Below are 19,124 nucleotides of genomic sequence, written 5' to 3' on the forward strand. Positions count from 1 at the left end.
GAGACACTTCTTAGCTACTTTTTTTTTCTTTTGAGTATTTTTTTAAATACCAGGCCCATTTTTAAATAGGTCATCTTTTTTGGTTCTTTGTTTTTGAGTTCTTTGGATATCAACCCTCTCTCAGATGTGTTGCTGGCAAAGATTCTGTACCATTCTGTTGGCTTCCTCCTCTTCATCTTATTTTTTTATTTCCTTAGCTGTGCAGAAACATTTTAGTTTCATAAAATGCCACTTGTCAATTGTTGACCTTAATTCTTGGACAATTGGATTCTTTTTCAGAAAGTCATTTCCTACACCTATGTCATCTAGACTATTGCTTATTTTTCTTCAAACAATTTCAGATTCAGGTTTAAGTTTGGATCAATTAGGAGATCAATTTGAAGTTATTTTTTGTGCATCATGATAGATATAAGTCTAATTTCATTCTTCTGAAGGTTGGCATCCAGTTTTGCCAGCACCATTTGTTGAAAATGCTTTCTTTTCTCCAATATATATTTTAAATGGTTGAACTTATGTGTACTCATGGTTGGGTCAATTGCCTTCTACAGGTCTTTATGGCTGTTTTTGTACCACTACCACATTGTTTTTATTTGTGTGGATCTGTTTCATATCTCGAGATCTAGAATGGTAATCCATCAAATGTTATAAATTATGTCAGTCATTGTAAATTATATTCAGGATTGCTTTAGCTATCTGGGGTCTTCTGCTGAGCTATATGAATTTTATGACAGATCTGTTTCTGTGAAGAATCGGATGGGAATTTTGATTTAATTTGCAATGAATTTTTAAATAGCTTTTGGTAAAATGGTCATTGTCACAATTTTAATCTACCGATCCATGACATAAGTTGTCTTTCCATTTAATAGTGTCTCTATCTCCTTCTGAGGAGATTTAATACTTTCATTATAGAGATTCTTCATTTATCTGAGACATGTTTCATTCCTAGCTAACTTTTTGATATTATTGTGAATGCATGTGTGTTCATAAATTCTTTATCTGAGTGTTTATTGTCAGTGGATAGAAAAACTATTAATTTTTAAAGTTGAGTATATACCTTGGCACATTGCTGAATTTGTTTATTGTTTCTATACTTTTTCTGGTAGAAGTTTTGAGATCTCACTTGTATAGTATCACATCATCTGAAAATAGGGAAAGTTTGGCTTATTTTTTTCCTGTTTATATCCTTTGAATTTCCTTCTGTTGCATTATTCTTCTAACTAGTACTTTGAACACAATGTTTAAATGGAGCAGGGATGGTGGACATCCCAACTTGTTCCTTGTTTCAATGTGATTGCTTTGAATTTTGGCCCATTTATGATGAAGTTGGCTGTGGGTTTTTTATATATAGCTTTTTTATGTTGAGGTATGTTCCCTCTAGCCCTATGTTCTCTAAAACTTTTAGCATGAAGGTATGTTGGATTTTGTCAAAGGCCTTTTCTGCATCTCTTGAGACAATCATGTGATTTTTGCCTTTAAGTCCATTTATGTGGTGTAGACAGATTTTTCTGTCCCATCTGTCAGCTTCCAAATTATGACACAGAGATTTTTTAATTACAAAGGCTGAGCTGTAGCTTAGGCTTCTTACTATTTCTTATAACTTAAATTAACTCATTTCTATAAATCTACTTTTTGTCTTTATTACCTTCACTCTGTACTGCCCTTGCTGCTTCCTCTCCATCTGGCTGGTGCCTCCCCATGTCTCTAGCCTTCTTCCCAGTGTCTTCTTTGCCCCCAAATCCTGCCGAGCTATTGACTGTTCAGCTATTTATTTAACCAATCTGAGTGAACATTCTTCACAGTATACAAAAAGATTATTCATAACATTTCCCTTTGTTTTGTCTAAATAAAAAGGAAAGGTTTTGATAAGCAGACAGAGGTGGACAGGCCCGGCCGCAGCGGCCAACAGAGACATTCAGGCCCAGCGGTGGCCCACAGAAGTAGACAGGCCACGCGGCGGAGACAGGCGGACGCAGGTCGGTGACCTGCGGAGGTGGACGGCCCGGTGGCAGCAGCCGAAAGGGACATATAGGCCCAGCGGCAACCGGCAGAGACATACAGGCCTGGTGGCAGTTCACAGAGGTGGATGGGCCCGGCAGCAGTGACAAGCAGAAGTAGGTAGGCCCGCGGTGGCAGCCGGCAGAGACATACAGGCCCGTTGGCGTGCCGCAGAGGCAGACAGACCCAGCAGCAGTTGACAGGGACATACAGGCCCGGCAGCAGAGACAAGTGGACGCAGGTGGGCCTGTGGCGGTGGGCCGCAGGGGTGGACAGGCCCAGGGATGGAGAGGGGCAGACGCAGCTTGGAATGGGGACACCCCTAGCCCCAACACCTGGGGAGGAGGCTATCTCCGTGGGTGAGAACCAGGGCAAGTCTGGGCACTCCTTCTGGGGACAACCCAGGGCCCAACTGCTGAACCTGTGAAACCCAACAACTTGGAGGTGTTGGTGAGACTACCCTGCTCAGCTGAAACCCATCTGGGAGAGGATTCAGATGCCTACAGTTTGAAGTCTGAAGAAACAAGATCAGCTGAGGAGTCGACAAATGAACAAAGCGTGACCTGGGAACACAGAAGAAGGAGCTACCCAGCCACCAAACCAGATCAGCAGAATCATAAGTATATAATTCACCGACTGAAATCAGCTGTCCCTGAAGAAACAGCCCAATAACACCAACTTAACCAAGAACCTCTACTAAACCAAGACTAAAAATTAGAACAAGAGAGGCACTCTCAGACACAGACACCACCTGCACCGCACAGAGGAAGAGATGAGTAGACGCCAGTGCAAAAATACAGGCAACAACATAAAGACCTATATGGCAACATCAGAACCTAGTGATTCTACACCTGCAAGACCTAAACATACCATGACAGAAGAAACAGAAGAAATCAACCCTAAAAATGACTTTAAGAAGATGATAGAGGCCCTTAAAGAAGAAATAAAACATTCCCTCAATGAGGAAATAAAAACTTTCCTTAAAGAGGAAATGAAAAACTACCTTAAAGAGGAAATAAAAACTTTCCTTAAAGAGGAAATGAAAAACTCTCTTAAAGAGGAAATAAAAACTTCCCTTAAAGAGGAAATGAAAAACTCCATTAAAGAGGAAATAAAAAAACTCCCTTAAAGAAATGGAAGAAAAAACGAACAAAAAAATGGGAAGAAATCAAATCAAGCCAAGAAAAAGCAATTAAACAGATGAAAGAAACATTCCAAGATCTGAAAAGTGAATTTGAGACAATAAAGAAAACACATGCTGAGGGAATGCTGGAAATAGAAATCCTGACAAAACGAACAGGAACTACAGAAACAAGCAACCGATTGCAAGAGATGGAACAGAGAATCTCTGACACTGAAGACACGATAGAGAAAATAGATTCGTCAGTCAAAGAAAACACTAAAGACAAAAAAGTCATAACACAAAACGTCCAGGAAATTTGGGACACCATGAAAAGACCAAACCTAAGAATAATAGGGATAGAAGAAAGAAAAGAATACCAACTCAAAGGCACAGAAAATATATTCAACAAAATCATAGAAGAAAACTTTCCTAACCTAAAGAAAGAAATACCTATGAAGATACAAGAAGCTTACAGAACACCGAATAGGCTGGATCAAAAAAAAAAAAGTCCCCTCGCCACATAATAATCAAAACACTAAACACACAGAACAAAGAAAAAATATTAAGAGCCGCAAAGGAAAAAGACCAAGTAACATATAAAGGTAAACCCATCAGAATAACACCAGACTACTCAATAGAGACTATGAAAGCTAGAAGATCATGGACAAATCTCATGCAGACACTAAGAGACCACGGATGCCAACCCAGACTATTATACCCAGCAAAACTCTTAATCACCATAGGCGGAGTAAACAAAATATTCCAGGATAAAACCAGATTTAATCAATACCTGTCTACAAACCCAGCCCTACAGAAAGCACTAGAAGGGAAAATTCAACCCAAAGAAGCTAAACACATCCATGAAAAATCAAGCAATAGATAATCCCACACCAACATACACCACAGAAGGACAACACAACACAACCACAAAAAATAACAGGAATTAACAATCACTGGTCATTAATATCCATCAATATCAATAGTCTCAACTCACCTATAAAAAGACATAGGCTAACAGAATGGATAAGAAAACAGAACCCATCCATCTGCTGCATACAAGAAACACACCTTAACTTCAAAGATAGACACTACCTCCAAGTAAAGGGCTGGGAAAAGGCTTTCCAAGCAAATGGACCTAAGAAACAAGCTGGTGTAGCTATCCTAATATCTAGAGAAAAAGGATGTTTCAAAAGAGAAGAAGTCTTGTGGCAATGCCTCAGTGGTCCAGGTAACTACCAGAACTCGGAAATCTGTGACGGAGACTAAGGCAGCAGAGATCTAGAGTGGAGTGCTGAGTTCTGGCAAACAGCTGCATCTTTCTTCCAGTAAGTAGGCTGATGTGAATTATGTACAGTCCAGATTTTAAGAATCATACTTTCTCAGGGATCTCCACAAACTAGTGGGTGTCCTCCCTCACTGCCCCTGTGAGACAGTCTCTGTACGGGAGAGGCCTCACGTGACTTTGTCTCTGGTGTTCCTCTGGGGACACCTGTGTGAGAAACTGTATGCTCCAGAACCAGCTCTTGTGTCCTTTGGCCAATGCCAGAGTGTGAAATAGTCCAACGTGGGAAACAAAAGATGATCCCAATCGGGAATCGTGACTTTTTTTTTTTTTTTTTGGATGATGGTCATGTTCTGTTTTGAAATAACCTCTGTGTATTTCATTTATTTTCTTTTACCTGGCGATCTCTGAGCAGGCTTCAGATTTTGACAGCTGATGAAAGATACGACAAGCATTAATGTGTGGGTGAAAAGCTTGGTGAAATTCTGAGTGAAGTTTTAGTTAAAGTTGGTTGAACTTGGGATTGACTGGGAAGCCAAAGATTTAAAAAGCAGAAGGTTCTCTCAAGACACAAGTTGTGTGATAATAGTGTGTTCTGTGTGTGTGAATGAGAATTTGTAAATGTTGAATTCTAGGCTTCCACAATCATTGTCAGTGCAGATCAAGCTGCAAGTATTTATGTTTTAAAACTTAAATTATAAAGCTAGTTATGTCTTTCTAACAACTAGTTTTAATGTTTATGAGCATATTTTACCTACATTACCTTTTCAGGATGTTGAGAAAGATGCATCACAAGCACAGACTGGAGGCTGGGGACTAGATGGTTTTGAGGAAGAGGTCTTGGTGGACTCTTTCATAGAGCAAAGGGAAGCAATGCCTTCTGGGAAATGAGCTAAGTTTTAATCTAGTCTTTAAGATTAGAAGTCAAAAACAAAAATATTAAGGAAAGGAAAACCTAATTGATCTTTGAAGTATTGTTATGTGGAATTGAGTGGGACTTTTGAGGCCATTCTTCCAGAAAACAAGGACTTGGTTGTCAGGCCTATATTAGGCCTAAACCTTGGTGCCATGTAGTTGTACTTAAATCATTTCAATGGAAAGTGTCTTAGTGATTGGAACTTCTAGTGCTGTTTGGAGTTCTTCCATTTGAAAAATGTGATATTTGCATGGGATTGTTTGAATCTTGTTTTCTAGTCCCTCCCCATCACTACCCTCATAGTCTGAAGGTAGATTTTTCTCTTGATAAAGGAACAAAAAAAGTGAACATCTTGTTTGTAAATAGGTATCTAGTAACTAGTGGTAAACTTGAAATGGTAGAATTCTTTAAAGCCTAATTCTAGGTAGCCTTAAGAAAATGTATCTTAATTATTTTTGAAACTGTATTCGCCTTGTTTTTTTCAAATATCTTGAGTTATATTTTCTTTTTCAGAGCTGCTTCTTATTTGGGGCTACTTTTTTTTTAATTAAGGTGTAATTCATAAAAGGGTATATTGTTTTGATGAGACTTTTTACAACTGTGGCTGGATGTCTTTCTTTAGTCTTCCAAGAAGGGCCATTTTACTTTTTTAGAGTTACTTTTTAAATTCATGAGGTCAACAACTTGGACTACTATGCATGTAAGTGCTAATGCAAATTAAAACCCAAGTTGACCTCCAGCAGCAGTTCATTCTATGTTGACAGTGAGAGAACACTTTGCCTGTTAGGATACTGTTACTCGTGGACTGAAATGCTGAAGAAACCCCTCCCCCTATTTTTTTTTGCAAAAATCAAGGTATATTCTAGGGTTTCCTGGTTGACCTCAACAGATAAACTGAGATGATAGTCTTAATTCAGAAATGATCTGAATGTAGATTTACAGTCTACGCATACAGCTGGCTAAGTGAAATCGCTTTCACAGTTCTGCATGTATCCCATCAGCTCCCCATTAGTCACTGCACTCTTAAAACTGGTATTGTAACATTATCACAATGTTTTGCACCAATTTTATAAACTTTACAGTGCAATATGTGTTCCTTTTCTGAGGCAAACCAAAGGTATATTTCTCAAGGTTCTGCTGCTAACAGCAGCATTGATGGAGGATTTTTTTATACATTTGTAATAGATAGAAATAAACCAGAAAAAAAAAGTGGTGGAGGAAAAGGTGAACACTGCAAGAATATTCAAAAGGGCTGAGAGTTGCAAATGCCAAGAATGGCTTTGCATAGTAAATGGAATAGAACAGCTCTGAACTATAGCTTACTTTTCCTGGTTTGGTCTGACAGAATGATTGAATGCTTTTGTACAGAGTCTTAAAAACAAGGATTTGGTGAGATTGTAAAATGGTGTGCCACTTTGGCAAAACAGTTTGGTGGTTGGTCAAAATGCAAAACATTGTTACTCTGCTACTCAACAATTCTACCCTTAGGAATATATCCTCAAACTACTGAAAATGTGCACCTATGAAACATGTACATGAAAGTTTACAGCAGTGTGTTGCTAATAGTAAAAAAGTTAAAACAACTCAAATAGCTATCAAATACTGGAGAGAAATAAAATGTGGCTTATTCATACAATAGAATATTATTAAGACATAAAAATGAATGAGAAACTGACAGATTAAATGACTTTGGTGAACCTTCATAATTTCATTTGTAGATCTTTCCATTTCTAATTTATAAATACATTTGGGGTTATAAATTATAAATGTACTGCCTCCTGTCAACATTGTATACTTCTATTTGATGATTTCTGTGTCAAACATTATATGGAAATGTTTCCAAGTATTTTCTGTATTAACTGTGAATGAATAGAACAAAATAAATTGCCTGTGATGGAAAAAAAGGAAAGGTTTTAATTCTAACATAATAAAACTATAAACAATAAAAACAATTATCAGGTAAGAATTATATTTACAATGTCCAGTCCATTTGCATTTGGCATATCTGGAGAAAATACTCTGTTATTTATTCTGTCTTGGTGAGTCCAAAGCTCTGTACCTAATTTCTATCATAACTAAGAAAAACCTGTAACTATCTAGTCTTCAACTCTATCAAAGACCCAGAAGGATAATATTGCCTTAGAAAACAGGAAGTGGACAGCAAGCAACTTCCAAAATTAAAAGAAACAACAGAAAGAGCCGGCTGCCTGAACAGTCACCCACGTTTCCCCACAATGTTGGGGCATCCATCTTAGGACTACAGGACTAGAATATCTGACAGACTGTTCTATGAAGCAGGAAGACTATTCTGCCCTGTCTTGGCAAAATGTGACAGCCGCTTTTCTTTGTCCAGTTTGTGCAGTTTTCACAGCACACTGTCACCAAAGGACACAGGGGCAGTTTCTTGCTGTAAAGAAAGCAAACTCCACATGGAGGTCCTTTTATGCCCATCATCCTTTTTTGAAGTAAATTGGTGCTTCCAGGAGCAGACATGTTTCACTGTCAAGAAAAGTCTTGTGTTATTAAAACATTTTAAATGTCATGATTGGTAGGGCTTTGAAGTGGTTAAAGATCACCTATCTATCTCAAAAATATCTCTGTATGACCTTGAAAACATACCTAATCTCACTATAAGTTTTATTGTTATAGATGTCTAACTACTAACCTATATTTTAATATCCTAAATAGCCTTTGAAGACTAAACTTTACATAACATTTTAAATGAGCTGCATAAGTACAATACCTTAAATAAGAGTAGAAACATATATACAATATAACAAGAGTAACCTTATATTTGTATCAATATACAAAAATCCATACCAATGTAAAATATATGAGAGTAGGTAGTGGTTGTTCAAAAGTGGACTCACCAATCTACCCTTTTATCTCATCATTTCTATACTATATCCCCCTTTTTTTTCTTAAGAAAGAGACTTGTGGTTTTTACTCCTTTGCTTAGCTTTTTCCTGACCATGACCAATACCAACTTGTAAACAACCCCCTTAAGTGATTACAAACATCTATAACCCATCGAATGACCAAATGCTATCCACCCCACCTCTTGGGAATGTAGACATTGTGTTCTCTAGTTTGCTTCCTGTTGTCTAGGGTGCTGGTATCTTTAGGAGATCCTCGGAAAATTGGGTAATGGTCTAGTCCTGGGATAGTTAGCTATGTTATTTGTTGTCCAGTCTCTGTGCAATGGAAAAATACAAGGCTTATCTAAAGTCCTGGCTGGAGTACTCAATGAGGCTGGACCATCTCAGCCAGAAACAAGAAGAATTGTTCTGGATGCAGAACTCTGAAGAGACTACAACAGAGGCACTCTGAGATGCTGGATCACCTGGACCCCCCATTTTCTTTGGTGTCTGGTCCCTTTGCTCTGCAAATACAAACTTTCAGAGGTAACATGCATATCTGCATTAATACAAGTATGGAATGTGCAGTGTGCACAAGCCAGTTAAAGATAGGGTTTTTTTTTGCTTTTTATTTGAGTAGGTAAAAGGCATCTGTCAACTTTACAAGTTCATTTGAACTGTATAATCAAACTGTAATATAAATCTTTATCCATGCCATATGGAAGGATGGCATGTAATAATAAGTCATGAGGACTCTGTAGCCAACAAGATTTATCATGTCTCATCTCGTCTCGGAGTTGTTCCTATGTCAAGTGATTAGCTTACACATCACCTGTTCTGTAGTATTTTTTTGCTTCCTCCCCCATGTCTGTAGCCAAGTTACTCAGGAGGTCTTCCCCAGTCAAATCTGATCTTTATTAATCTGGAAGGAATCCATAGTTTTTCATTTCCAAGAGCATAACCTCTCCCCCAATGCAACACATTGTCCAAGTTCCATTTTGAAGTTAAGACATTTTAGAAATATATAGGTTGGTTTAATTTAGCAGTTTCCATTATTCAATTTCTCTCAACAGCTCTTATTTTTTGTACACAAGCATTTAAAAAATTCAAAGTTAACAAGACACCATATAGCATCTAGGTTCTCTGTGTATTTTCTATCCTTATGTGGCTTATTTTTTTTTTAATCACTTTACTCTCTCTTTAAAGATTTTACTATTTTTAAACTATTTATTCTTTTCTATGACTGTCTATACCCATTTTCTTAAGTCTACACACATTCTTAAACACACTGTAACCTGTTTTGAGTTTTTTCCACCTGAGCATTCTTTACTGTGTATTTGTAACCTGTTCTGTCTGCATGAGCAAAACCTTAAATCTGCTGTGCGGCTTAGCTCATGGTGCACTGGCAGCTCAAGCAAGAAGGCAGATCTCAGGAGACTTGTCTCTGAACTGAGGTCAGCATGAGAGACATGAGACTAGGAAGCCACATTTGGCTCTGTTTTTGTATGTTTAGAGCCTTTTTAAATTGCTTTCTTGGGTCTTGTGTGGATATATGTGGCTCCACATTGGTCACCATTTGTAGGTGGATTTTTCTGTCCTACCTGTCAGTTTCCAAATCATGACACAAAAATTTATTATTAATCAAGAAATCTCGGCTATTGCTTAGGCTTGTTACTATATTTCACAACTTAAATTAACCCATTTCTATCAATCTACTTTTTGTCTTGTGGCTTTATTACCTTTATTGCCCATGCTGCCTCTTTACTATCTGGCTAGTGACTCCCCATGTCTTTGCCCTTCTTCCCAGCATCCTCTCTCCCCCCAAATCCTGCCTAGCTATTAGCCACTCAGATTTTTATTAAAACAATCTGAGTGACAAATCTTCACAGAGTACAAAAAGACTATTCCACAACAATGTAGTTTATTATGGACTCTTGTATGTTGAACCACCCTTGTATTTCAGGGATAAAGCTAACCTAGCTATAGTGGATAATTTTCTAGATTTAAGTCTGCATTCTGTTTTCAAGTATTGTGTGTAGTTGGAAATTTCTTTAGTCCTGCCTGGCCCCGCAGTCAGGATGAATTTCTCCTACCCACGTCCCACAGCCATTTGGTCCCAAGTAAACACACAGAAGCTTATATTATTTACAAACTGTGTGGCCTATGTGTCAGGCTTCTTGTTAGCTAGCTCTTATAATTTAACCCATTTCTATTAAACTATATGTTGCTATGTAGCTGTGGCATTACCAATCTGCTAGCATCTTGTTGCTCCTTGGGCAGCTGTCTTGAGTCTCCCCCAACTTCATTCTTCTTTGCTCTCTATCTCTGCTTGGATTTCCTGCCTGCCACTAAACTGCCTTGCCATAGGCCAAAATAGCTTTATTTATTAGCCAATAGGAGCAACACACATTCACAGCATATAGAAAGACATCCAGTAGAACTTCCCCATTTCTTTCTACCTCTCACCAACTGCAGCAATGGAAAGAGGGTGAGTTTGTCTTGCACCTCATCTGGGCAGTGTAGCAGGAATCTTAAAAGTTCTTAATAATAAAATCAAACCCAAGGCGAGTTATTGGGGTCCATGCTGGTAGACCAGAGAGACAGAACAAGCCACAGCTATCTCACCTTGTCAATTCCTCAGCTGGTCCTGTTTCCTCAGACTGGAAGCTTCTGTGTCCTCATCCCAATGGCTCTCAGCTGAACTGCTGCTCAAAAGCCTGAAGCTTAACCAGGCCAAATGCTTAACCAGCCAAATACCTAACCAGCCAAATGCCTCTAGTTTCTGGTCCTCACGCCTTATATACCTTTCTACTTTCTACCACCACTCCCTGGGATTAAAAGGCTGGCTTTCTGGGATTAAAGGCATGTGTCACCATGCTTGGCTATTTCCAATGTGGCCTTGAACTCACAGAGATCCAGAGGGATTTCTATCTCTGGAATGCTAGGATTAAAGGTGTGAGTGCCACCATTTTCTAGCCTTTGTATCTAGTGGCTGTCTGTTCTCTGACCCCAGATAAATTTATTAGAATACACAATATTTTGGTGAACACAATACCACCACAGGGCAGCATAGCAGAACTAACCCTGTTGGTGGGGGTGAGGGCAAGCTGGCCCTGGGAACATGAGAGTGGGAGAGCTAGTCCTGCCCCACTCACTTGTCTGCCATGTAGTTTTGAGGGAAAGGAAAAGATGCCCTCATCCCCACTCCTCAACCCCTGTGGAAGATGGGAGAGCTGACTTAGCCCCTCACCAATTACAGTACTAGAGAGAGGAGGCCGTGTATCTCGCCTAGGCAGCACAGTGGAGCTGAACCTATTGACATGGATGCAGGTGAGCTGGCCCCCAGAATCTGAACTGAGCATGGGAGATCTGGCTCTGCCCTTCATCTGCCATATGGTGGTATGAACAAGGGGGAGATGTACTCCCCTCCCACACCCCTTCCCACCTGTGGCAGGGAGGAGGGCTAGCCCTGAGGTCAGGAGAACCTGTGAGCTGGCCCAGCATCTCACTGGCTGCAGCACCCAGGAAAGCAGGCCCTGCACCTCACATAGGCAACTCAGTAGAGATGACCCTGCTGGTGATGGTGCAGGTGAGCCAACTAGAGGGCATAAGTGTGGGAGAGCTAGCCCCACTTCTTGTCTGTCATGCAACATGGACAGAAGAGAGATTCCCCCTTTGCTTCTTAACCCTCTCTGCCTATATCACTCAGGAGAGCAGACCCTGCACCTTACCTGGACACATAGTAATGTCAACCTTGCTGGTAGGAGCACAGGTGATCCTGCCCTGAGGTTGTGAGAGTGGGAGAGCTGACGCTGCTCCTCTCCAGATGCAGAATTAGGGAGAGTGGTCTTTCACCTGCCCTGGGCAACACAGTAGAGCTGACCCCATTGACAGAAGCATGGGTAATCTGGCCCTAAGAATGTGAGTTTGAGAAACCAAGCCTCACCCCTCATCTACCATATGATGGAACGGGAAAAGGAGAAAAGCCCACCTCCATGCCCCTTGAGGCCTATGGTAGATGGGAGAGCCATCCCTAAGGTCACTAGAGTGAAATAGCTGGCCCTGCCTCCCACCAGTTGCAGCACTAGGCAGAGTGGCCCCTACACTTCAACTACGCAACACAGTGGAGCTGGCCCTAGTGGTGCAGATGCAGGGAAGCTGACCCAATGACAGGAGAGCAGGAGAATCAGCCCCACCCTTTGCTGCTTACTACATAGGGTGAGCTAGCCGGGGCAGTGCAGGAGAGCTCCCCCTGATGTTGAGCATGAAGGAGAGCTGGAAGGCTCACCAACCCGCAAACATGAAGACTCAGAACCAGAGCTATGAGTTGGCCCATCCCATCATCCATCCCATCTATGATCTGCTGGAGCACATGAAGTAGCTGGTCCTGCAGACCCAAAGTTAAAGGATCTGCATGACACAGGACAACAACAGGACATCCAAGAAGAGCCCCAGTGAGGGCCCAGTATTGATGATGAAGCAAAAAACAGAGACCTCAAACTGAACCAAAAACTCAGTGCAATGGAAACTTGTACTGTTTTCTTTGTTTCTATTTTATTGATTCCTCTTCTGATTTTTAGTATTTATTACCATTCACTGGATTCAGATTTGGCTGTTATTGGTTTTCCAATTTCTTAAGTTGTATCCTTATGCCATTTATTTGTACTTTTTCTGTTTTTATTTTATTTGTTTTTCAACTTTTGTGAACATTTTTATTGAAAATAGATTCTTCTCTTATATAATACATACCAATCACAGTTTCCCTTCCTTCTACTCCTTCTAGCTGTCCCCCACCTTCTTTCTTACCCAGATCCACTTTCCCTCCATTTTCTCTTCAGAAAAGAGCAGATGTCCAAGAGATGACAGCCAGGCAGTCCCGGGAGCCTTCCCGGGCAGTAGATGGGTCCTGCAGAGGATGTAAGGAGTCGGCGGGAGAAGGAAGTGAGCCAGGACATGGTGGTCGGGAGAATCTTGCAGCCTGACTGACTAGCAGCCTGAGTGTTTCTTTATTTATACAGAATTTAGTTAGCAGGGATACATTCATGATGTTCCAAAACATAGATCATATCATTTTTGTTTTTGGACATGTGTTTCACTTCCTTTTGCTCATTTTTAGTCATCATTAATAAACTATGACAGAACAGAGTTATCATTTCCAATCATTTCCCTCAAGTTTTGACATCATTAATAAACAGAGTTATCATTCTCACTCATAAACCCATAACCCAATTTTTGAGGATCTAGAGGCATATGACAGCCTGTGCTCAGGCTGGTTGTTTTGGTTGATTCAAGGACACTAGATCAAAACAAAATCTTCAACCACCATGGGCATTTTGCCATGTCTCAAGCAATGTATTATTAACTCTTAGTGGTCAGAGTGCCCAGGAAAAATCCTCAGGCCAAAACTGTGATAGTTATTATTTAAATTCTGGCATAATGCAATCAATATTGACATTTGTATCCTTATAGAATTTGTCTATATGTCTAATCCTGGCATTCTGTTGTTCCTTGGTCATATGACATTATAGTGGCTCTATATGAGCTAACTTCTAAGAGAGGGAGGTCCTAACACCTCATACTTTCATCATCTTTCCACTCCATACTTTACTCATCAATATGTCTTTATGTAGGGCAGAGTTGTATGCTACGTAATTGTCTGAGTGCACTGTGGGAAGAGGCTTGTAATCTCAACTGTGGACAATTCCTCTAGCCCACTGAATCTTGTTGACCACTTTAATTTTACTTTGTTCTGAATATCTTGTTCCAGTGTAAGTATAGGGACAGATATTTCAAGAATATCTCATAGCCTCAAGAAGAGACCTCTGGCTTCTTCTTTATGTGTCACAACCTCCAAGGCATAAGGAAGACCTTCAAGTAGATAAGGATATCTCCCTCAAAGGGTGTGTCAGGGAATAGTATGTTCAGGACTTTCCTGGATAAGCTTAGAAGCAGCATTACTGTGAGAAGGCATAAATGATTCATAAGGAATTTTCCATCAATCCAACGTCCTCAAATTGTACAAATATTAAAAGTGCCCCAAGTATGTAACTGGTGGAGATGAAAACCAAAGGTGACATGGCAGCCATCATGTGGCTCAGCTTTGCTGGATCTTTGTCAAGCAGCTGTGCTTGGCTTTATGACTTTTGCTATTCCATTCAGATATGGATGCGCCAAGGCAGGACAAAACAAGATACAATAAAATAATGAGAAAGCCTTCACATAGAGGCTGAACAAAGCAACCCAACAGGAGTAAAAGAGTCTCCAAAGCAGGTTCAAAAGTGTCAGAGATATACCCACTCTCACTGTTAGGAGTCCCGCAAAAACACCAAGCTAACAAACATAACATATTCGCAGAGGACCTAGTGCAGACCCATGCAGGACCTGAGCTTGCTGCTTCAGTTTCTGTGAGCCCTGCTTAGTCCATTGGGTGGGCTCATTGAATGTAGAGAAGTGGAGCTGCTGTGGGCTTGGAGCCTTAACCCCTATATTCTAGTTTCTTTGTTACAAGAAGGTACTCTTCAGGCTACAGAAAAAGAAACCTGGACACCAAACCAGCCACAAAGCCCTCCACCTACAATCTGTCCTGCCTGTAAGACATGCTAGGGTAATTATGGCTCAGAACATGTGTGAGTGGTCAGCCAATGTTTGGTTTAACTTGATGAATTTTTTTCTTCATCCATTCAGTAAGCCTTTGCTCAGAAAACTGAGGTCATGGATGTTTAGTTATTTTTCAAATGTTTTTGTCAATTGTAGTTATTTTGCTGTTCATTTTTGATGCTGTTTTCTTTTCAGTACTGCTTTGTGTTTTAATATTTATGGCTTTGTATTTTTTCTCATAGTTCATATGCTAGGCTTATTCTACTCCTTAGCCTGAGATACCGTGTCTCACATTTTCTTTAGGTTTGATTTGTTGAGTGTAAATTTTTAGGCTGCTTATGTCATGGAAAATTTTTCTTTCTTCTTCAATAATTGTGGAGAGTTTAATTGTATATCTTGTATTAAGTTGGTTTTCATTGGCTTTTAGGACTTGAAATGGAAGTCTGCAGGCCCTTCTGGCTTTCAAATTTTCCTTTGAAAAAATAAACTATTATTCTGATTGGCTTTCCTTTGTAAATGTCTGGTATTTTTCTCATCCTGCCTTTGAAACACCTCAAAAAATGTTTGAACAAAAATCATGTAAAAAATTATTTCAAAGTATCTTGCTACATAGGCTTTCACTAAAGCAGTTTTCTGTACTCTATATATCTATAAACAATGCACATTCTGTTTTCACTCACACTTTCAATAAATATTCATTAGTATATATGCAAATATCTTATACAAGGTCAACAACTGACAGGCTCAGAGCCTGACATGGACCTAGCAGGGTTCTAAGAAATAATAACTAAATAGCAGGAGATGATCATCTTCCTGGTTGGGTCAGAGTGTTATAAATGGAATGTGTAGTGTTCCATTGGCTAGGACTATGTTAGCTCAGAGAACAATAAACCTCATAGGAATTAATTCACATTTTGTTTTTTCTTCCATTACACTAAAGATCCCAAAGACAATGAATGTTTAGCACTTCTTTCTCACTCTAAAACCCCTTTAACTTTCAGAAGATTCACTTTCATCTTAATTTCTTTTCCTCAATTTCTCACTTTTCTGCATTATTTATTAATAAAACTTGCTAGACCCTTTGCATTCTTCCATATCAGTCTGATCATTATTTTTCTTTGGTAATAAGACAAGAGATTAGGAGCCAGTGTCTCAGATTGGCCCTTGGAATTGCTGAATTACCACTAACTTAGAACTCTTCATCAAGAGCAACTATGACAGAAAAAGATCTGATTGTACTGAAACAAACTTGCAACAATTTTACTTCATACTGTATTTATAAATTTGTGTTTGTAAATTCAAGTAACTGTTGATATTAGACATGTTAGTAGTGGAGAATGCCATAATGTTTGAATCTATCATAAATATTGTTGCATAACAGGTGTTCAATGAACAGTTAAATAGCTTATACTTTTTACCTATGATAATCCCTATAGACAAATGTACATCCATATATATGTCTTTTTTGATATTATAATTTGTTTATATATTTAGTATGTCTGTTCTTGTGTGTTGGGGTGAGTGGGGATCACAGATGTGTCACAGCACATATGTGAAGGGCACCAAATAATTTGTGGGAGTTGGCCCTCACCATTCTACCACCTTGGTACTAGGCATCAAACTCTGGTTGTAAGGCTTGATAGCAAGCATGGCAGATTAGAAAAAAATAGATCAATATTACTAGATAAATCCAAGTTTTTTCAGATACATCTACATATATAGTTACTATGCAATCCAAAGTTAATAAGTGTCTGTGCATTGTTTCCTATATTTTGGGCCTGCATTTGGTTCCCAGCATTCACATGGCAGCTCATAGCCATTTCAGTTCCAGGGGATTCAATGCCCTTTTAGCTTTGGGCACCAAGCATGTATGTGGTCCACTTCTTTTATTTTACTGAATATTTTGAGTTGAAATAGTGCATCCTAAAGTGAGGCTCTTAGCACTTTTAATTTTTATTTCTCCAAGAACTTTAATTGGAGAAATTTATAACTTAATCAATTAAATTCAAACACTGCACATTTGAGTAAATAAGAGATTATTGCTAGGCATTATGCTGCATATCTATAATCCCAGAACTGGAGATGCTGAGACAGGTAGATCACAAGTTCAAAGTCAGACTTGGTAGCATACTGTAACTCATCTCCAACAAACAAATGAACCCTAGAGTAAGGGAAATAGGGATAGAGGGAAGAAATGAATGGTTCAACATTTTATTCTAATAGTGACAATGTGGATAAGCAAGAGGAAAATCTTTTCAAAATCTATATTGGCTGCACTTTCTGCTAAAGTAGGCACAGCTCTTAGCTGTCCTAGGATCACAATATTGTAAAAAGACCCACAGAATAAAGAACAAGATCAACACAAGATGTAAGATGAGGTGCTTCAGTAAGTGCACTTTGCAAAGAACATGCCCTCAAAACTGTGCAGCATAATACTATGAAAATCATATACTGCAGATCTGGTCTATGGCCCTAAGAGAAAGTGAATTCTCAACAAAAGACACATAATCAATATCATGTCTCCCAGGAAGAAATCGGCTGCCAAGACTTAAGCAACTGTGCCACTATACATACCAAAAGTATTACTGAACAAAAGTATATTGAAGTATGCATGAATTAAATATCTATTTCCAGTGATATATTATCAGATAATAGGTGATTTGAGATGGTGCAGAGAGAAAGGGATCAGGTGAATGTGACTGGTCACATATATGTGATAAAAACATGATCTGGACTTGACTACATTAAATTATTTATTTTGGTAGCTAGCTAATTAGTTAGTTTTTCTTGGGATGAAAGAAGGATGTTTTATTTTCTAGGTAAGCATGCTTTCCTGCAAATACAATCTCATACATTGATGATATCCAGAGTCTAAAATCTAGAATAATTTCACAAGTGCAACATCAAGAAATGAGTCACTATTTGAACAGAAGAAAACAATGCAATTCACTGGACAACAGGGTGAGGGATCGTGAAACATTCTGAGGATTTGATGAGAAAGAATGTTTGCTAAGGGACTAGAGAAATGGCTCAGTGATTAAAAGGGCTTGTTCCTCTTGCAGAAGCCTCTAGTTCTGTTGCCAGGGCCCATATGGCAGCTAACAACTCTGTGTAACTCCATACAGGAAATGCCTCCCCCTTTTCATACAATTTATTAGAGTTTAAAAGAGAATCCACATTGTATGTAAGCTGTAATATGGCGGTTGTGTAGAGGATAGTGTGGCAGCTTGAATGCCCCCATAGGTCTACAGGGTGTGGCACTATTAGGAGAACTTGTTGGAGTAGGTGTGGCCTTGTTTGAGGAAGTGTGTCTCTGGGGTTGGGCTTTGAGGTTTCAGAACCTCAAGCCAGGTACAGTGTCTCTCCTCTTTTTGCTTCCCATAGATCCAGATGTAGAACTCTTGGCTACCTTTCCAGCACCATGTCTGCATGCATGCCTCCACATTTTCTGTCTGATAATAGACTAAACCTTTGAACTGTAAGACAGCCCCGATTAAATGTTTTCCTTTATAAGAGTTGTCATAGTCATGGTGTCTCTTCACAGCAGTAGAAACCCTAATGAAGATAATGGAATAGCAAAGAGAAGGAGGAAAAAACATGACTTTTGAGATAAGCCTGTAATGATATCAGCCACACAACAGTAGACCATCATCACATGGTGTAAAGGGGGAGCTTTAGAGTCAGAAAACATCAAGTACCAGGGAACTTAAAGCATCTTTTTAGGCTCTGGCAAACATTCAAAAGAAAAAGACAGAAAAAAAAATATTTATTTATGGCATTGGGCTCAGAGAGGCTGGTGGATACACTGAACTTTGCAGCAGCTCACAGGGACTGCACTGGGCACTAGGTATTCTGGAAGGAAAAGCACCTTATCTCCAAGTGAACCTGCTCATTTTTGAATGGTCCCTTAACCATGTGCTTGACCTACCCACCTGGAGAAATTGTTCAGAGAGGAGAAAAGGCATGCTGCCACCGAGAAGTAGAGTCTATTCTTTACTGAACATTCTACCCTCTGAAAAGTTAACCATAAAATTATTTAGGATGTGGAATAAAACTAGAGAATAGATACACCTCATTTACACCCTGGAAATCTAGTGGTCCAGTTTCAATGCTGTTCAGTAGATGAGACCAGTGTGGACTGCTTTTCTAGACCCCACCCTCATGTAAAGTCATTAGACTGGGGTGCTCATTTAGGTAGTGATAAGACTTTAGAGTTCCCTTCTGACAATTGCAGAGCTCAGGACCAGGACATTTCTGGAACTTCAGATTTTGTCTTCCCTTCCCTGAGCTGCCTGTCTTGTTTTTATCTATTGTTCACACCATTCCCCTCTCCTGAAGAGGTAACCCCAACTT

Source organism: Peromyscus maniculatus, chromosome X, assembly GCF_049852395.1.
Source record: "Peromyscus maniculatus bairdii isolate BWxNUB_F1_BW_parent chromosome X, HU_Pman_BW_mat_3.1, whole genome shotgun sequence".
Classification (NCBI taxonomy): domain Eukaryota; kingdom Metazoa; phylum Chordata; class Mammalia; order Rodentia; family Cricetidae; genus Peromyscus; species Peromyscus maniculatus.